The following is a 19,204-nucleotide window of genomic DNA, read 5'->3' as shown; positions in this document are numbered from 1 at the left end:
ACAGCAAACAAAACAATACCCAAATACTTTGGAAGAAATCTAACAGAAGATGTTGTATATACAAAACTACAAAATGTATCAGGAAAACTTAAACTCAAAGAGAAATACATGACAGGTTCATCGATTGGAAGACAATATTATAAGGATATCAACTCCCTCAGTAGGATTTTATGAGAAAGTGTCTGTACAGAAATTGACGGAATGATTGTAAATTTTATATGGAAATGCAAAGGGCCAAATACAGCAAGATAACCTTGAAGAACAAAACTGAAGGGCTTAAAACGAGCAGAGGTAAACAGTTATTATAAAATCACAGTAATTAAGATATTGTGGTATTGGTGGTACTGGTACAAGGACAGACCAACAGACCTGCAGAATTGAACAGAGTTGCACACAGACAGTAATTTGGAACATTGTAGTGTGTTGTGATCCTGCCACGGATGATGAGATCTACCTCCCCACACAAAATTGGTTTGGATGTTGAGACTGGTGATGGACCAGTTATAAAGAGGGCGTGAAGAGATTAATTACTCATATATTGGTCTTTCTGGGGAGAACATGGCAGGCACAAAGGCCAGTCCAAAAATGTCTTGAGTGGCCACGGTGGTTAGGGGGTGAAGCCACAGAGGAGTGTGCATGCAGAGGCTGAGGATGACGTTGTCTGAACTTCCCACCACCACCACTCGAGGTTATATGCAAGCTTTCTTATCAGCTTTCCCAGATGTGGGGCAGAAGGAAAAGCAGGAGGTGGGGTTTGAAAGCAGCCAGCAGTCAAACACCAAAAAAACGGAATCAGACCTTTATTCCACTGGAAGAGAAATGAATCCTGACGTCTACCTCACACCATAGACAAAAATCAACGCCAAGTGGACCGTAGATGGAAAAGTGAAAGTTTGAACAATAAAGCTTCTAGAAGGAGAAGGAGACTGTTTTCGTGTTCTTGGGTACGCATAAATTTCCTAAACAGGGCACAAGAAGCAATTATCTTAAAGGAAACAATTCATAAGCTAGGCTTCTCTTCATCAAAAGATACTACTAAAAATGAGAAAGGAAAACTAAGAAGATATATGGAATGCTGGCATCTAACAAAGTTATCAGGTACGGAGCATGTAAAGAAACCCTACAAAGCACAAAAGGAAAGAAAACCCAAGAGAAGAATGAGCAAAAGACTCATACAGGAACTTTACAAAAGAAGATACCAAAAGGACAATGAAAATATATTTTTAATATTTTAAAGATACTCCACATCATTAGTTTTCAGTGAAATGCAATTAGAACCACAGGATCTCACTCTATATCCATCAGAATCAACGTCAAAATGGCAACCAACACATGAGGATGTGGAAGAACTAAAACTCTTACACTTATAGGTGAGGGTGGAATTTGTTATAACCACTTCAGGAAACTGATTGGTAGTGTTCACTAAAATATCAACATACCCACGCCCTACGATCCACCAACTCCATCCCTAAGTAGATCAATAGACATGCGATCACGTGTGCACCTAACGTATAAGAACGTTCCCAGCAGCAATAATGACCAAAAACTGGAAAAGAGCCAAATTTCCATCAAAAGTAGAATGGGTAAATTCTAGTATATTTACACAATATACAACTACATGACAGGGAAAACCAATCAACTACTGTCCACTCAACACCATGAATGATTCTCATTACGCAAAAGAAGCTACGACAAAAGAGTACAAGCTGTAGAAATTCATTTATTAAAAAATTCAAAAATCAGCAAAAATAGGATTTGGTGATAAGATTCTGGTTACTTTTGGGTAAGGAAGGATGTGGCTGGGAGAGAAGGCTGGGGGGGATTCTTGGGTTCTAGGGATGTTTTCTTTCTTCATGGGGTGATAGTTTTCCAGATGTGTTCACTTTGAGAAAATTCACGGCAATAAACACTTAGGATTTTTATACCTTTCTGTTTGTGCTATACTTCAAGTTAAAAAACTTATTGGAAAAAAATAATATGGTCTATATTGCTGGTCTTGCACACTATGCAATTATCAACAGAGGCTCTGAAAAGGCAAATCTACAGAGCCTCCTCCGGCTTTCAGCCAACTTTGTTAGAAAGTTCGAGTGATCATTATGCGGCGTGGACTGTTCTAGCGAAGGAAGGGGAATGCAACTCAGACGAGACTAGAGAAGTCACCATATTAGCGGCAGGGGCTCATCTTTGAAAGTTTTCCTTCACATTCCATTCTGAGCCAGGGCCTCTGCCCGCTGTCAAGGCACTAGAAACATGCCCTCATTTCTGAGTCAGGCTTCCTGGAGCCTTCTCTATGATGACCTGGTGCTCTACGGGGTTAAGGCCACCAGGGGAGGGTTCCCAGGCTAGGCTCGCTTCTGGAAGGAGGATCCAGTCTGCTTCCCCTACACACACAGACCCAGAGAATCACACTCACACACACACAGACTCACTCTCACATACATGCACACACACACACTCACTCACAGACTCATACTCACACAGAGACTCACACTCACTCACATACACACACATACTCACAGACTTATACATACACACACACAGTCACACTCACAGGCTCACACACTCTCAAACACATAGACGCATACACACACAGACTCATACACACACACAAACACACAGACACAAACTCAGACTCATACATACTCACACACACCGAGACTCACTCACATAAACACACACAGACACACGCAGACACATACACTCACACGAAGACTCATATAAACTTACAAACTCTCACACACACCGAGACTCACTCACATAAACACACACAGACACACGCAGACACATACACTCACACGAAGACTCATATAAACTTACACACTCTCACACACGTACTCACACACACACCATCCTTTTTTTTTTTTTTTTTTTGAATTTAGGTATTCTTTTTTTTTTTTTTTTTTTATTAATAATGATTTTTTATTATATTATCTTAGTCACCATACAGTACATCCCCGGTTTTCGATGTAAGGCTCGATGAAACACACACACCATCCTAATAAAAGCATCGTAGAGAACAGCTTCCCACCTGGGCCACACCGGAGAAGGACAGAGACACCATCAGGATGACATTCAGAGCAGAGAAAACAGGACACAGGAGAGACTGGAAACCAAGTCCCGGAATGATGGGAAGGTAGAAACTCAGGGGTGTGAAGAATGATTGATTGTAGGTAGAACCTACGTGTGTTAGTGTCTCCGTGACTTGTAATAATACCATTCAAGGATATGGTGCTGTGTTCCTGCTGTTTTTTAAAATGTGTTTTGAAGTGTACAGTTCAGTGGCATTAAGCACATTCACACTGTTGTAAGCTCATTATTACCATCCATGCCCAGAACTCTTTCCTCTGGCAAAACTGAGCTCTCTGCCCATTACACCCCCCCATCACCCCTCCCCATGTCCTTTGTTGTATAAGAAAACAAAGAAGCAGCAGGTCACAAAACAACTTTCCCATCAAAGCAGGGCTGGGCTCCCAGGCCATCTGGGTGTCCTCTCCTTGCCTAGGGGCAGTGACCATGGCTGTGGGCAGCAAGTGCACGAGGCAGGCAGGCGCCTCCAAGTCTGCAGGGGAGGGTGAGGAGAGGCAGGCGTGGGGCATGGTTCACTCACTATGCTGTGCCCCATAGCACCCAGCCCAAATGCATACTGCCCAGCCTTGCCTAACACATCGTGCCTAGAAACCTATCTTCTCTGTAAGACAGAAATCACCACATCTACTTGCTCCGTTTAAAGAACTCTGATTGGGGCGCCTGGGTGGCACAGCGGTTAAGCGTCTGCCTTCGGCTCAGGGCGTGATCCCGGCGTTATGGGATCGAGCCCCACGTCAGGCTCCTCCACTATGAGCCTGCTTCTTCCTCTCCCACTCCCCCTGCTTGTGTTCCCTCTCTCGCTGGCTGTCTCTATCTCTGTCGAATAAATAAATAAAATCTTTAAAAAAAAAATCCTTTATGGTCTTCCAGCAACTCCCACCTGGTCACTGAAAATCCTCAGCCCTCTTCCCTCCTGGTTCCCACCCACCTTCCCGCCATTCTCCTCAGGCTCCTCGCTCCCCTGTGCAGTCCTCCACTCCTCATGGAGGTCACACCCACCCACTGCCTCGGCCAGCCTGGCTAAGGGATGGACTCCTCAGCCTCTGGCTTCTCTGTCAAGCAAGTCAAACTGCAGTTGGCCCTCGAACAATACGGGTTTGAACTGAATGGGTTCATTTATATGTAGAATTTCTTTCAATAAACACAGTACAATACTGTAAATGTCCTTTCTCTTCTTTATGATTTTCTTAATAACATTTTCTTTTGTCTAGCCTACTTTATTGTAAGAATACAGTATGTAATACCGACACAGAATATGTGTTCATCAACTATGTACATTACTGACAAGGCTTCTAGTCAACGGTAGGCTATTAGTAGTTAAGTTTTTGGGGAGTCAAAAGTTATATAGAGATTTTCAACTGCACAGGGCGGGGGAAGGGGTTGGTGCCCCTAACCCACACATTGTTCAAGGGTTAGCTCCATTCCCCAGGACCTGCCAGGCCTCTTCATGTCTCCATGCTTCAGTCATACATACACTTCTGTTTGCCTGGTACACTCCCCCTTTCTCTCCCTCTCTCCCAGAAATGTATACTCCCCCTTCAAGATGAAAAGTTAAACCTCACTCCTCCTGCTTAACCTACAGGACTGATGAGTCATCTCTCCCCAAAATCCCTCAACGGTGTGTCCGACCACCAAAACCCTCTACAAAGTGGAGGTCAGCTGTTCACTTTCAAACCTCCTAGAAAGACCTTGCCAGGAGGTGAGTGGCACTCTCCCCTGACCCCTGAGGCTGATAAACAAAGTGGAGGTCAGCTGTTCACTTTCAAACCTCCTAGAAAGACCTTGCCAGGAGGTGAGTGGCACTCTCCCCTGACCCCTGAGGCTAGGACACAGTCAGTGATAAGGTCTTCCTTGTCAATGAGGGTCTCTGGCAAAGCTGGTAACAACCCCAAGAGCCCTTCCACAGCCCAGGAGCAGAGTCAGGCACTTCCAAGTGCTAACTTTCACCTTGACAGCCACCCTGAAGAGCCCAGAGCCCGCAGACTACCACCATATTTGCCTGCAGACTGACCAAAGGAAACTAAGTGATTTGTCCAAGAAAGGAGACGAATCTGTCATGGCTCCAGACTCCATGAAAGCCAAACTCGCAGCAGTGTGTTCCACAACAGACAAGACCCCGCAGGGCTCCCCGGGAAGACGTAAGGAATGTTCCCATAAACATAGACACTGTTCATCAACTAGTCCAAGCACAAACAATGGTATAAAAGTTGTTCTGACTTCAATTAGCCTTTCCTTGTGTATCCAGAAGCACATGTGGTCAAAATCAGTTTGGAAAATGAGGAGTTAAACAGAATTAAGTAAGCGATTTTCTTGCAGGACTTCAAAAGGCCTTTCCTGTGGTGCTTTGGGACTCTCCAAGAGGGGGCAGTACACAGTGTCCCCAGCCTGATCTGAATGCGGATTACTATTTTTAGGAACATCTCGTGGGACTCCACAGAACACAGTTTGAGAATGCCAGCTTGCACACTCATGTAATTAATGAGAACTGGGTCTAATTAATTAGATCTGAATATCATTAATAAAAAGTTACATACAGTAATGGCTAACTTCCTTCAATTTAATCACACAAATTATGTTGGGCTCAATCTAGTAGCAGCTCAACGTGCTATTTTCTTAGCACATTTTTCATCTTTTAAAAAAGGTGTTGATGAAATTTTTTCTCTCTTAACATACAACTTTAAAAAACAAAAAAAAGTTAGGTGTCACAGAAGGCATTTTCAAGTAGTTGAAAACACACATACCAAGCCTGAAAGCAAATCATAATGGCCAGCCCCAGGCCCTCCCTTTGCCTCCTCCAGGGAAGAACACCAGTAATATTGGGGGGCTGCTACATGCCACATGCTCTCCATCTGTGATGTGGTTCATTCTCATAACCACCCCCGAAAACCATGAGTCCCCATTTACAGATGAGGACAATGAGCTTCTGTTAGTTTAAGAAACTAGAGATACATGATGATCACAGGCTTCCGGAACATCTACTACCCACAAGGCACTGGGCTGGACATTGTGAAGGATACAGACCAAGCGGACGTGCAAGTCCACAGAGAGATCAGCAGTGAGGCAGGGAAGCACAGAGCAGGCTCACATGGGGCTTAAATGTCCAACCAAGACCCCAAGGAGAGTGGCCCATAAGCCTGGTCTGGGAGAAGCACACAGAAGAGGAATCGGCCACACAGAGCCAAAAAAAGGACCCATGGAGACACTGCTGTTGAAAGAACAGGGCAGAGCAGTGTGCAAAAGCCTGGCTTGTTCAGCCAAGATATAGAAACAACCCAAATGGCCATCAACAGATGAATGGATAAAGAAAATGAGGTCTATATGTACAAGGAAATAGTATTCAGCCTTTAAAATGAAGGAAATCCTGCCATTCGCAACACCACAGACGGACGTGGAGGACATTATGCTAAGTGAAGTAAGGCAGTCACAGAAGGACAAATACTGCATGATTCCTCTTATGTCTAAAGTCCTCAAAGGTACAGAAGTAGACAGTAGAATGGTGGTTGCCAGGGGCTGAGGGGAGGGGGAAATGGGGAGCTGCTGAATGGGTGGAAAGTTTCACTATGCAAGATGAGTAAGTTCTAGAGAACCGCTATGAAACATCATGCCTACAGTTAACGGTAAGGTGCTGTGTACTTCAAAAAGTGCTTAAGAAGGCAGATCTCAGGTTAGGTGTTCTCACTACAAAACAAACAAACAAAAAACAAAGGGTCACAAGAAAACTTTGGGAGGTGAGGAGTAAGTTCATTACCTGAATCGTGGTGATAGTAACATGAGTGTATGCATATGTCCAAACTCACCAAAATGAATACACGATATGCAGGTTGTTTACCAGTTATACCTCAAAAAAGCTGGGAAGAAGAAAAAAAAGAAGTCCTATCACCATTTCAATGATGAGACGAATGCAGAACCACCTATAAAAAGGTGAGCCTAGGAAGCCAGCAGTTCCAGCTGAGTTAGAGGACTAGCTAGTGAACAGGAGCAAGGTCACCCTGCCAGAGGGACACACAACACAAGAGCAGAGAGGTTTGTGTGGGCATACAGCGAGGTGTGTCATAGTCCCTCTTCTGTCATCAACCTTCTCAAATACGCAGGAGCAAGCATAGAGAGTAACGTAACACACATCCATGAACACACCCTTCATCCCCACCTCCTTCTTCTTCATATTATTTGCTTGTTTTTTCAATTATGTTGTCTTTTTTCTAATTGATCTGAAAGAGTTCCTTATACAAACCGAATGCTAATCCCTTACGGTAAATGCATCTCAGATATTTACTCCAGGTGATAGTTTGCTTTAAATTTTATATAGTGTCTCTGCTCTTAAAGAAATGGCTAACCCTGATGTCTAATTATTCAGTCTTTTCTGTGCCTGTGTGTGTCTTACCTTGTCCTACTGCAAGGGCGTACAGAAAATCTCTTCTATCCATTTTAGTATCTTGCCCTTCATTGTCATTCTGTCGGCATTTACTTGTGTGTGTGATGTGAGGTAGGGATCTCATTTTATCTTTTCCCACGTGGACAACCAGTTGTCCTGCATCACTTCCCACCTGATCAATAACAGCTCTGCCACCTCCTGTGTTCCTGTGCACGTGAGAGTTTGTTATTAGGCTCACTATCCTGTCCTGCCCATCCCTCTGTCCTCCCTACACAAATATCACACAATCTTAAAGTAGAACATCCATCAGGAATCTCACTGCCTCACCCTTATGCTAGCTTCCCCTTAACATTCCACCTTCGTCTTTCCATTTAAGGTCTAGTAGCTGGGAATTTCATGGCCTTCTTCAGATCTTATACTTCAGAAATCATTCTTGGTCAGATTTTACATAGCACTTCTATGTGCAAGAGCATGCTGACATCCTATCAGGGAACCATTTTCACGAATGCAACATCCTCTAACTTAACATATTTTCTGAGACTTCCCATGATTTAAACATAGCTTATTAATTCTCCCACCACTTCTTCAGGAAGTCACTAAATTTATATACAGTTTGAACTGGGTTTGAACTGTGTGGGTCCACTTACATGCAGATTTTTTTTAAATAAATACATGACAGTACTGTAAATGTACTTTCTCTTCCTTATGATATTCTTAATAACATTTCCTTTTATCTAGCTTATCATAAGAATACAGTATATCACACATATAACATAAAAAATATGTGTTAATCAAATGTTTATGTTATCAGGCTTCCTGTCACCAGTAGGTGAGTAGTAGTTAAGTTTCTAGGGAGTCAAAAGTTAGATGCAGATTTCCACCTATGCGACGGTCGGTACCCCTAACCCCATATTGTTCAAGGGTCAACTGGAATTACAAGTCACACATAACGATAGGGTTAATATCGTAGGATGGTGAGTCCGAGGATTGAATTCTCCCAGGGGAAAAAAAACAGAACACGGCCCCAAACTTTTACCGTAAGTGGAAGCATATTCACCAAGTTATTCTATGAGGAAATGTCAGGCACAGACTCCGGGTATTAGTATTCTGATGTCACAGAATGGTTCATTTGCAGCAGAAAAAAAATAAATAAACCCGGGTCTCTTCTCTCTGCAGCTCTCCTCACAGAGATTCACTCTAGCATAATTGACATTTAAAAATATCCATCTCATTGCCACTTTTCTCTCACAGAAGAAATATGCTTTTCTGCAGGGAAGCTGTAGAGAATTGTGATGAGTATATTCACTTAAATGGCAGTCCCATTACACCGCAGATGGGTGAGTGCAATCGGAAAGAGAGAGAGATGGCTTGTCTATTGCAGCTGATTTCAATACTCTAATAGTATTTCAGGATACATAAAGATCCCTCTAGGTCTTCTTGGGGCTCACAAGAAAAAAAATATCTTATACCTTAGAGGCACCCACAGAATTGTCCTGTGGCTCCGTCAGAAAGCAACGGCGACCCCCATTTCATCTAGATAAACTTTAAGAAGCCAATTTCACAGTGGACAGTTCCTAGAGGACTGACAGACTGCACTGGCTCTTTGACCCGGGGCTCCCAGGAAAATGGAATTTCACTGCAGTTTGTGAGACCCCTCCCCCATAAGAACCTCTCTCTTTACAAGCTGTCCTTGCTGCCGGTTACACACGAAATCGCCTCGCTTCCCAGAATCCCCCAAACTCTGCAGCATTGTCACAGCTGAGGGCAGGGGACGCACCTCCTCTATTTGAGGCTGACGAATGTTTATGAGTCTAAAATTAAACGAGATGGAAAAGGCTTCGTTGAGAGCACAGAAGTAAATTCTGAAACTTTAAAGACCGACAACCAAGGACACGTTCAGAAAAATGCTCATTTATTTTTTGCCCAAATGCATTAAAAGTCAAGCAGCTCCTCTGACATTTCACCCTCTGCTTCCTTGGATAGGGGCTGATTGTTCTAACTCTTAAATGTCTTATGAATGTGCCAGCACCCTCCCAAACCCAAAGCCACTGCAGAATCCATCCAGGACATCCGTGACAGGAACACCCCCCCCCCCCCGACCTCCGTACGATGGGAGGCGAATTCTTGCCCATGCACAGCACAGTGCTCATGGACGGCTACCTACACATAGGACAGAGGCTGCATTAGAAATTGAATAAACACAGCTGCCGTGACTTACGAAAGAAGGCTCCTTCAGTAACCCTAAACAGCAGTCCCTGCATCCTTCTGCCACCCCAGAGGCAAAACAGTGGTTTGAGACCCGGGTCTCGATGCTCCGGTATCCCAACCTGGCCCCTCCTGGTCTTCATCTTTATCCTCAGAATTGGCACAGAACTTCCCCATTGGGAAACCCCAAATTTTCCTCTCCTTTAGAAGTCCCCAAGCCACTACACTTCCTCGTATATGACCACTGGCGCAGCCCTATCCAAGCCCAGCAGTGCTCCCTCCCATGGATGCGTAAGAACCCACAGAATCCATCAGAAGCTCAGATCTGCTCTGGCATCAAGACGCAGTGACCACTCCTGGCTCAGCGTCTTCACCTCCAACAACAGCCTACTCTCCACCCTGCTCTCCAAACCTATCTCATCCCCTGCACCAGCTTTCCCACAACCAAGCCAAAGATCCCCGGTGGCTCATCCTCAGTCAGAATATATCTCCTGCAAGTGTCCCCTGTACCAGGCACTCAGGAGGCACCTGGGCTGCAAATCTGCTGCTGTAGGTCCTACCAACAAGAGCAAGCCAAGTGCCGACTCTGGGCCAGTGGGGTCGGGACCGCAGTCTAGCTTCACCTGCAGGGGCAACAGCAACACAGGCCGTCCCTCATCCCTGAGCAGCTTAGGAGGGCTCTTTCTGATGCAAGTTAGATTCGTCTTCTCAGTGTCCTGATATTTCACGGGGGTTCACTTCTAGTTAGACTCGCAACGGTGCCCGAGTTTGATAGTGAAAAGGTCGTACATGGCATTTATTGTTGGTGATGTCTAGCGACGTTCGATATAAATCGGAATCGAGGTAGGAGTTACACAAACAAGTGTCTGAATCCAGTAAGGACTACGGTTTTCACAAGCACTAGTAGAGTGAGCCAGGGACAGGGGGTGGGTGTTACTGTTGTCTTGGGGGTGGCGGGAGAGGCGTCCATTCCAGGCAACATTAGCGTCCCCCCGAGAGCCCGGTACTCACGGGCTCCTTGGCTGGGAATCAACCCCAGCCTCAGACTCCCTGCGCGCAGACTAGCGCTGAATGACACATCCACGGCTTCCCAGGAAATAAAGAACTGTGGCCAATGCCCAGTTCCACCTGAAATGTAGCGTCCCTCGAGTACAACAACTCCATTTCACCCATGCCCGACGCAAAGCCTCACTCCATGCAAGGCAACCTCATATTTCTTACCGAAAACAAGTGGTGTGGTAAAGTCCCCAAAAACCTTCTGGTGACGAAATCTTTCTGGAATAAAACAGAAGGAAATAGAGGAAGTTACTTGGGTTTCCAAAAAGACACTAGTGTTCACATAGAGCCCTTTCAAGTACAGACATTTGAATGAGTGAGAGGCTTTGAATTACCTGTAAAAGTGAACCGATTATAATTCTAATGAGACGATCACAAATTACCAGAAACAAATAATTAAAATGTTTCTTTAGCCATTCCTCACCTAATTATTGCCTTAAGAACGTCGTGTTGGGCAAATAAAGCAATGGCTTGTGTATCACTCTGGAAGGAGAGACTATCCGCATTTTAATGAAGCTCCTCAAAGCCCTCATGAATATGTATTTCCCCACAACAAAGCTTGACCCCGCTAGTGCTCGAGCCGGTATTCTGGGACACTTTCAGAGGGAGGTGGGTGTGCCTGTGGGGGCTGGAGGGGGGTGAAGAGAGATTAAAGCAAAGAGAAAGAAAAGCAGGGCACCACGCATTTCCTCTGCCCAAGCTCACGGCTCACCCTTCCTCTTGGGCAAGGGGGTTTCACAAAGAGAACAGAAAAGAGGCCATCAGGTTTCACGCTCCTCTTGGACAGCAAAAGCTTTGCAGACGAAAGCTGGAGAGGAAGTCCAATATGTTCTATGCTCTGTGGCTCAAGGTAAGGCCCTGGGTTAGATCAGGAATTCAAGGAGGGGCAGCAGATGGCCAGAGAGCGGGAAGCCTGGGGTGGTGCAAGAGGAGGGGGATTTATTGGTCTTAAACATCACATCCAAATTCCTCTTTTTCCCCAATATAAAACAGTATGTTAACTATACCGGAATTAAATTTTTTTTAAAAAATCCTCTTCTCCCTCCACTTTGGCTAAAGACACAGGGCATTATAAAGGAATGTCTTTGTTCCTTTCGAAAACACACCAATGGACAATAAGATTGACCTCCAAGCTGGTTGGGAAGGTGAATGCCACAAAGCCCCCAAAACGCTGCCTGGGAACCCATTAGCATCAAACAGTATTTCTTTTTTTTACCCCCAAACCCCACCATCCCAGGACCTCCAAAAGGAAGTGATGTCAGAGTCAGTGCACACACTAAGTGCTGTATCCAGAGGCAGGAACACTTCCCTGGTGGTCCTCAGACAGGGCCTCAATTCCTTACTCTGTTAATAAGTTGGCTCTATGAACTCAAGCAGGTCAGTGAGAAAGACCTCTGTCCTCTCCCAGAATCCCTTACTCCAGCTCCAGGCAATTTTGACCAAGAGGGCTGCAGGGAAGAACCCAGAAGCCTTGGACCACCAGCACAGGCTAGAGTTCTCCCCACACGTTCCCCATGTTCTCACCTCCCTTCTCAGGTCCACAGCCACCTGCACTGCCCAGAGCCACCGTGCGTCCCTGGAAATGACCACGTGCCCATGGACCCAGCTTCCCCACTTCCTCCCAGCCCAGAAGCACTGCGGGGAAACCCAGAGCTAGTCTGCAGGCTCAGCTGGGCTTCCTGGTGCTGGAAGTGAAGCCTGCCCCATTGCTCCACCTGGAGGAAGGGGCCACAGATCTCCCTCTGCCTGTCCTCAGTCTGTGAGTCTCTCGAAAGGACAAGAGTCTCATTCATCTGTAGCCTGAGCACGCCCCCCCACATGCTCCACACAGACTCCCCTCAAAGGCACAGAATCATCAAGCTACCTTGGAAAAAGGGCAGAGCTCTGCACTTTACATAACGCTTTTCCATAGGAGGAAACAGGCCCACATCTTAACTCAATTTAGAATCGGTTTTTAAGTGTCTATTTATAGGCATCATCACACCAGTACCCCTTGTGGATGGTGGAGGAATCAGGGCTCTGGGCTCTGGTCCACCAATGCTCATTAGCATTCTTCTCATGTTTGTCTTCTCTAATTTCCCCAGCAGCATTTTAACTTGATAGCAAGGTCACCTACCACTTGGACCCAGCACCACTTTCCATTTCCTCCAAAGAAAAATATGAATTTTCTTGGCCATGCAGCAGTGCCCTCTCCCTGCCCTCTCGGGGCCCCTCGCTTGCGTTGGCGAAAGCAGGGTTGTGTTATTTTTGGTGAACTTGTCTCTGGACAGACAGTTCACCTTCAAAAAACCAACAAAGTCACGAGCGCAGAGACCTGGCAAGGCCCATGGGGGTCAGCAGGTCCCTGCTGGCCCTGCGCCTCCCCCCACCTGGCCAGGGACATCCAGGGAGGGCCTGCTCCCATTCCAGCAGCCGGAATGGACACAGAGAATCACCTCCATTTCAGAACAACCAGGCTTTTCTTCTTAGCCACGGACAGCCTGGCCGTTCCTACTTCTGCCAAACACAGGTCCCCAACCTCTTTCTACCCTCTCTGGAGGCATCGAGGGCCAGGGCACTTCCCCTGTTTCTCTTGGCCACTTGTGAGTGGACAGAAATCCGAGAGCCTCTCTTCTTCTGGCGAGGTACCACCATTTTTGGAATAATCTCCTCATCTTTATCAAGCCCCAGGCTGGCGATGAAGTACACAGGTCTCCCCATAAGATTTAAACACTCCATTTTCCAAGTTGCTGGCCCACCCACAAGTTATTTGGGGGAGCAGGAGGGGAACTTATCCTGTATTCCAGCTTCCCAGGGGAGGCGAAAAAATACAAAGCCATAGGAGCCCTGGGAGGTTCCACGAAGGCTCCCTCTGTCTGCATGCTGACGACCTGGTTCTCCGGGGTCTGGAGACCCCCCCCCCCCCCACCCTTGGAACCAGTACAGAAGGAAAGGCAGGCCCTTGCCTGGGGCACTGAATCCACAGCAGCATTCAGGCACAGAGAATACTACCAAGAAACAGCCCTCCAGCTGCCTGACTTGAAATACCACGCAGTTCGCAGTCGCAGTCGGCTCTCTTACGACTATTGTTGCTGAGACAGTTGGTATTTGGTGTCAGGATTAATTAACTTTCTCACAGGATGCCCACTGCAGCTGCCATTGTAGGTTCTCTATTATTCGACATGCACATTTCTGGCAATCAATTAGAGCTCTGATCAAACAGAGCCTTTGAAAGGCCGCCTTTCCAGACGCTTGGGAGGTAAACAGAAATCCTAAACGTGGCTTCGAGTGGACGGTTCATAAATTTGCTGCTTACCTTTGATATTAGGTCAGGGGAGCCGATGGGAGGCCCCAACTCCACAAGCCATCCTCAGGGCCCACTAGCGGCCCACGTGGTTGGGGAGCCCCCCCCTCCCCGCCCCAGGCAGGAAGCCCCTGAGGCAAGGAGAACCTCCATGGGCCCTGAGAGAGAGTTCAAGCAAGCCTCCACCCAGAGTGGGAGAGGCTGGCCCTGCAGCACGGACGGTGCTATGCCGGGGGACGTGGGGTCACAACCAGACTTGATAAGCATTTTCTCAGCAAAGTGAAGGCAACACTCACAGTTCCATGGACTCCCAGGCCTGGAAGCTGTCCTGGGAGAAGCCTGGCACAGAGGCAGACAGAGGTGGACAGAGGGGTCCAGGGCAGAGGCAGGAAGTTCAGCTGGAGGCCAAAAGGCTGATTGCATAGCCCTACGAAGTGGCCGGGGACCTGCACAGCGGAAGCACATTTCCTTGAACCAAATAGGCAACACTGTGCTTTATAAGAGCCTGGGCCCTGGGCACATGGGTTTGGGGTTGGGGTGGGATCGCAGAACAAGTAGAATTTGATAAGCAATAACGACCCAGACTCCGTGAAATAGCTTGCTGATGGAAGACCCTGGCCACACTCAGCAGAGGCCTGGGATAGGGCTGGGAAGGGTCTGCGCAGAGCACCATGGACGCATCAAAGGCAGAGAGCATCAGCTGAACCCTGGAGCCAGCTCAGGTGTGGTTCTTTCTAGTACCAGCCTGGGGGCTGCAGCCCGCACGGAAAGCCAGGTGCTCATGGGACTGTCGGTACCTCTGCATGATGGAGAGCTGGGAACGGGAGTTCACACTCCCGTGGCCATCACGGGCCAGTCCAGGTGGCCATGCGGCTCATCCGCACTGGGCTGTCTCCCAGAGGGGAACGGGCAGCTGGCAGAGGTCAGCATCTGGCAGAGAAGCTGCTGCATGATGAGGACTCCCGGACCTGGTAATACAGCTCCTCCAAGCCGCCCCAGGTGGATGCAGCATGAAGTGGCCCAGGGTCCCCACAGGTATGGCTGGAACCACAGGGTAGGGTTTTGTGCAGGTGTGGATGCTCCCCAGGTTTACTGTGGGGCTGGAGCAGGGGGTCTGCTGCTCCCTGATAGGAAGGACTCACCGGAACAGTGCTCAGTTGGGCACAGCAGGGTCATTCCAAGGGAAAGTAAGAGGGCCCTTAGGAACCATTTCAGGTACTGGCCACAGACCAATTATAGTGGGGTAAGGGGGCCGGGCTTAGAGAGGGGCTCCCAGTCCTCAGAGCCAGACGAACAGAAAGGATGCAGCCCAGGTTATGGTGGGAAGGGGGCTGGGGGAGCAGTGATGGGAAAGTTGGGGGATCTTCCAGCTTGAGTGAACACCAATGGGCTGTTTACAAGTAAAAATCTTAAAATTCTGAATCACTCAGTCCCCTAGCTAGCTGCAAAGTAAAGTCTCCAAATGCTAATAACTCTATTTATAAACAGCAGTATGTATTCTTCTCCTTCTGGGAAGAAAGCTGCATCTTTACAATAAAGACCTCAAACCTTGAGACTCTCATTTGAGCAAATGTTTTAGGAACAAATTGGATTTAAAACCCATCTTCAGGGGCGCCTGGGTGGCACAGCGGTTGGGCGTCTGCCTTCGGCTCAGGGCGTGATCCCGGCATTACAGGATCGAGCCCCACATCAGGCTCCTCCGCTATGAGCCTGCTTCTTCCTCTCCCACTCCCCCTGCTTGTGTTCCCTCTCTCGCTGGCTGTCTCTATCTCTGTCGAATAAATAAATAAAATCTTTAAAAAAATAAAAAATAAAAAAAAATAAAACCCATCTTCAAAGGTCTCAAAGTTTCAAAAACAACTGTTTCATTTGAGAAGGGGACTTCTAAAAATGCTATTAAAAACACATCATTATTAAGAAAAACACACAAATGACTACCAATGAAATGGTCAAAACTCTCCGTTCTTGGAAGTTTATCTTTCAAAGTCTGGAGGTGACTGGCCACGGAGGATGTGACACATTCTGCCACCACATTCCTTGGTTGGGGAAGATTCTCACTCCCTGCTCCAGATTCCAATGCAAAGCCGCTTTATCCCTCATTAGTTTCCTGACAGGGGACTATTCTTTCAAGACGATTGTTTGTTTCCTCTCCATAGGGCCTGTGAGGCCACACTGACAGCAGATTTGCGGGTAGAGACATGGATCATTTCAATCCATTTCAAACCCTAAAAATTTGCTCTCAACCCAAACTGGCTCTAACTCCCAATATCCCCAACTCACTCTTCCTGCATTTGCTGTTACGTAAAATCATCTGAGGCTCTACCAAATGAACCTGAGGGCTCCTGACAGCAGTGAGGAGCTAATGTATTGATGCTGGGGTTGAAACTAAAGGTGCCCTGATCCAGCCGCGCTTTCATCTCAATAGATCTGTCCTTGAGCACTCCGTGGACAGAATCACGGCTCCCAGGGCTCTTCTTAGCCGAGGTGTTTACACTGTAATATCTGACATATTTCTCCAATGAGTCTAGATATTAAACCAGTCTTGTGTTTGTCTGGAGTACTCGCCTGGCTCTGGGGAACGAGAGGACAGGGCATCGCTGAGGAATAAAAATCAGAACACCATGCCAGGACTGTCCACGTTACAGCCAGAAGTGGTGTCTTACGAGGCAAGGGTGAAGGGCAAAGGGAGGGCTGGCGGGGCGGGCTCAGGCAGGTCTGTGCCAGACCCCAGGGATGGAGGGGAGGGTTCAGAGGAGCCTTCCAAGCCTGCATCTGCCGGGCTCCCCTCATTATTATTCTCTCCCAGGCAAATGAGGCTTCTATTTTTGCTGCGAGGAGTCTGATGCCTTCCAATTCCCCCGCGTGCCCTGGAGGGAGGCGGGGATTTCATGTTCTCTTCAGGCAGCTCAGGGATGCTGAAGGGAGGGTCAGCCAGACGGCTGAGAGCCAGAGAGAAGCAGTGCCTGCCAATCTTATCAAATGAGGACACAGTGCTCAGGAAAGCTCTGGGCAAGGTGATGATGCATGTGCATGGTCTGATATGACCACGCAGGACACATCAGGGTCTGTCTGGCCTATGCCACGCTTACTGTGACAGGCACTAACTACTTCACAGAGGTGCACCTTTTAATCCTCACAGAAGTGCTATGAGGTAGCAGGGTTGTTGTCAACCCCATTTTACAGATGAGGAAACCGAGGCACAACAGAAGTTATTAAGTGGTGTGCCTGAGGCAACACAAGAAGTTCTGGAGGTGAGGGGTGCCTGCATGGCTCAGTCAGTTCAGCATCTGCCTTCGGCTCAGTCATGATCCCAGCATCCTGGGATGGAGTCCCGCATGGGGCTCCCTGCTCAGCAGGGAGTCTGCTTCTCCCTTTCCCTCCCCCTGCTGGTGTGCTCCCTCTCTCTCTCTCAAAATAAATAAAATCTTTAAAAAAAAAAGGAAGTTCTGGAACTGGGACTTAATCCTGGCACTGTCCCAAGAAATTTCGTTGGGAGGAAAAAATGGGGAAAGATATTTATAATATATAAATCAAAAGAAGGATTAAATGATCAATAAGAAAATTCGAAAAGGGGGCAAAAGGTATGAACCAGTAATTCACAGAAAAATCAATATGTGAAATAAATATACATAAATATACGAAAATGAATACATGAAAAGATGTTCAACCTTCCTGTCAGGCAGAGAGATGCAAATTCAGACACACACACGCCCCCCAGTAGAGACCACTTCCACCCGTCAGACTAAGAAAAATTAAAAACATCTGACAATACCAAGTGGTATCAGGGAAAAAAGGGGAAGGGGAACCCACATGCTGCTGGTGGAAACATTCACTAGTAGACCTACTTGGGAAAACAACTCGGCCACTTCTAGAAAATGAAAAGATTCATACATTTATCCCGCAGCAATTCCAATCCTTGCTAAGTATTCTAAACAAATCTAGCTCATGGTCACACAGAGACACACACATGAGTATTCCTAACAGCCTTGTTTGTAGAGCAAGAAACTGGGAACCTTCTGAACATGCACCAATGAAGAACCCAGCGTATCACGTTCCTACAATGAAATGCCACACAGCAGCGAGGAGGTATAAAGGATAGCTACACGTTTTCACAAGGATGAAAGGGGCAGATATAAGGCGAGGCAAAACAAAGGCAAGCTACAGAAAGAAAAACATACAATCTGATATCATTTACATAATGCTTAGCGACATGCAGAAATCACAGGCATAGGTATATTGACCAATGCAGTAAATGAAAACATGCACCAAACTCTAACAGTAGTTACCTCTGTGTGGGAAGCAAGGGGATGCAGTCAGGGAGGGGCTCCAGCTCTACTGGTTAATTACGAGGGTTTAAAATATGTCCACGAATTCTTTCCCACTCCCCTCAAAAGGTGGAGCCTAATTCCCTTCTCCTTGAACGCAGGCGGGTCTTAGTAATGCGCGTCTAATGAACAGAATAAGGCAGAGCTGACGATGTGCGGCTAAGGAGACTAGATCATAAAAGGCACTGCAGTGTTCTCAAGACTCTCTCTTGGATCCCTCGCTCCGCGGGAAACTGCCCGCCATGTTGTGAGGACACTCAAGCAGCACTGTGGAGAGGCTCCATGCAAAAGAACTGAGGTCTCCTGCCAACAGCCACATGAAGTCATCTCAGATGGGGATCCTCCAGCCCCAGTCCCAGTCGAGCCTTCAGAGGACTACGGCCCTCACCCACATCCAGACCCTGAGACAGAATCATCCAGCCGAGCAGCTCCCAGACTCTGACCCACAGACTCTACGTGTGACGTAATAAATGTTTACTGTTTGACGCCACTGAGTTTTGGCATAATTGGTTACATGGAAGTAGACAACTGACAGTAATATTCTCTACTTTAAGTGGGTTGTGGGATGTCAAATATTTCATAATAAAAATTCAATCCAAAAGACCTGAGTTAGGTCCACACTGGTTAATGGTCAGAAATAGTGGCTAGTAAAAGACAGGGAAGTATGATAGGCAGATACGTCATCCTCCCGGGTGATCACAGAATGGCTTCTCTCCTCAGGGGCACAAGGAACTTAGAAAAGCACCGTCTAAAGTAGAGAGTCATGGGAAGCTGTGGGCAGGGGAGAAGGAGGTAGAAGGATTTGCTCTATGAACACATTAAAACAGCGAGTTTTTGTAGGGTAAGAGAGTGTGTGCCTGAGCCTCAGAGGCTGGC

General features: G+C 47.0%; 1 protein-coding gene across 4 annotated transcripts in view; it reads right to left on the bottom strand.

The window, feature by feature from the left end:
• The window catches only part of APBA2 (amyloid beta precursor protein binding family A member 2), a 236,067-nt gene that overhangs the window by 109,679 nt on the left and 107,184 nt on the right, over positions 1–19,204 (bottom strand). For 3 of the 4 annotated variants that reach the window (XM_057303800.1, XM_048222727.2, XM_026510323.4), the window contains exon 3: positions 10,886–10,939. The gene's annotated coding sequence lies outside the window, so the exon portion shown is untranslated. Of the gene's footprint in view, positions 1–10,885; positions 10,940–12,584; positions 12,659–19,204 lie in introns of those variants that run through there. The other variant, XM_044388361.3, reaches the window with a different exon arrangement.

The sequence above is a fragment of the Ursus arctos genome, unplaced genomic scaffold (genome assembly GCF_023065955.2).
Source record: "Ursus arctos isolate Adak ecotype North America unplaced genomic scaffold, UrsArc2.0 scaffold_28, whole genome shotgun sequence".
NCBI lineage: Eukaryota > Metazoa > Chordata > Mammalia > Carnivora > Ursidae > Ursus > Ursus arctos.
The sequence above is the reverse complement of the archived record's forward strand: the minus strand, read 5'-3'. Positions and strand labels throughout refer to the sequence as shown.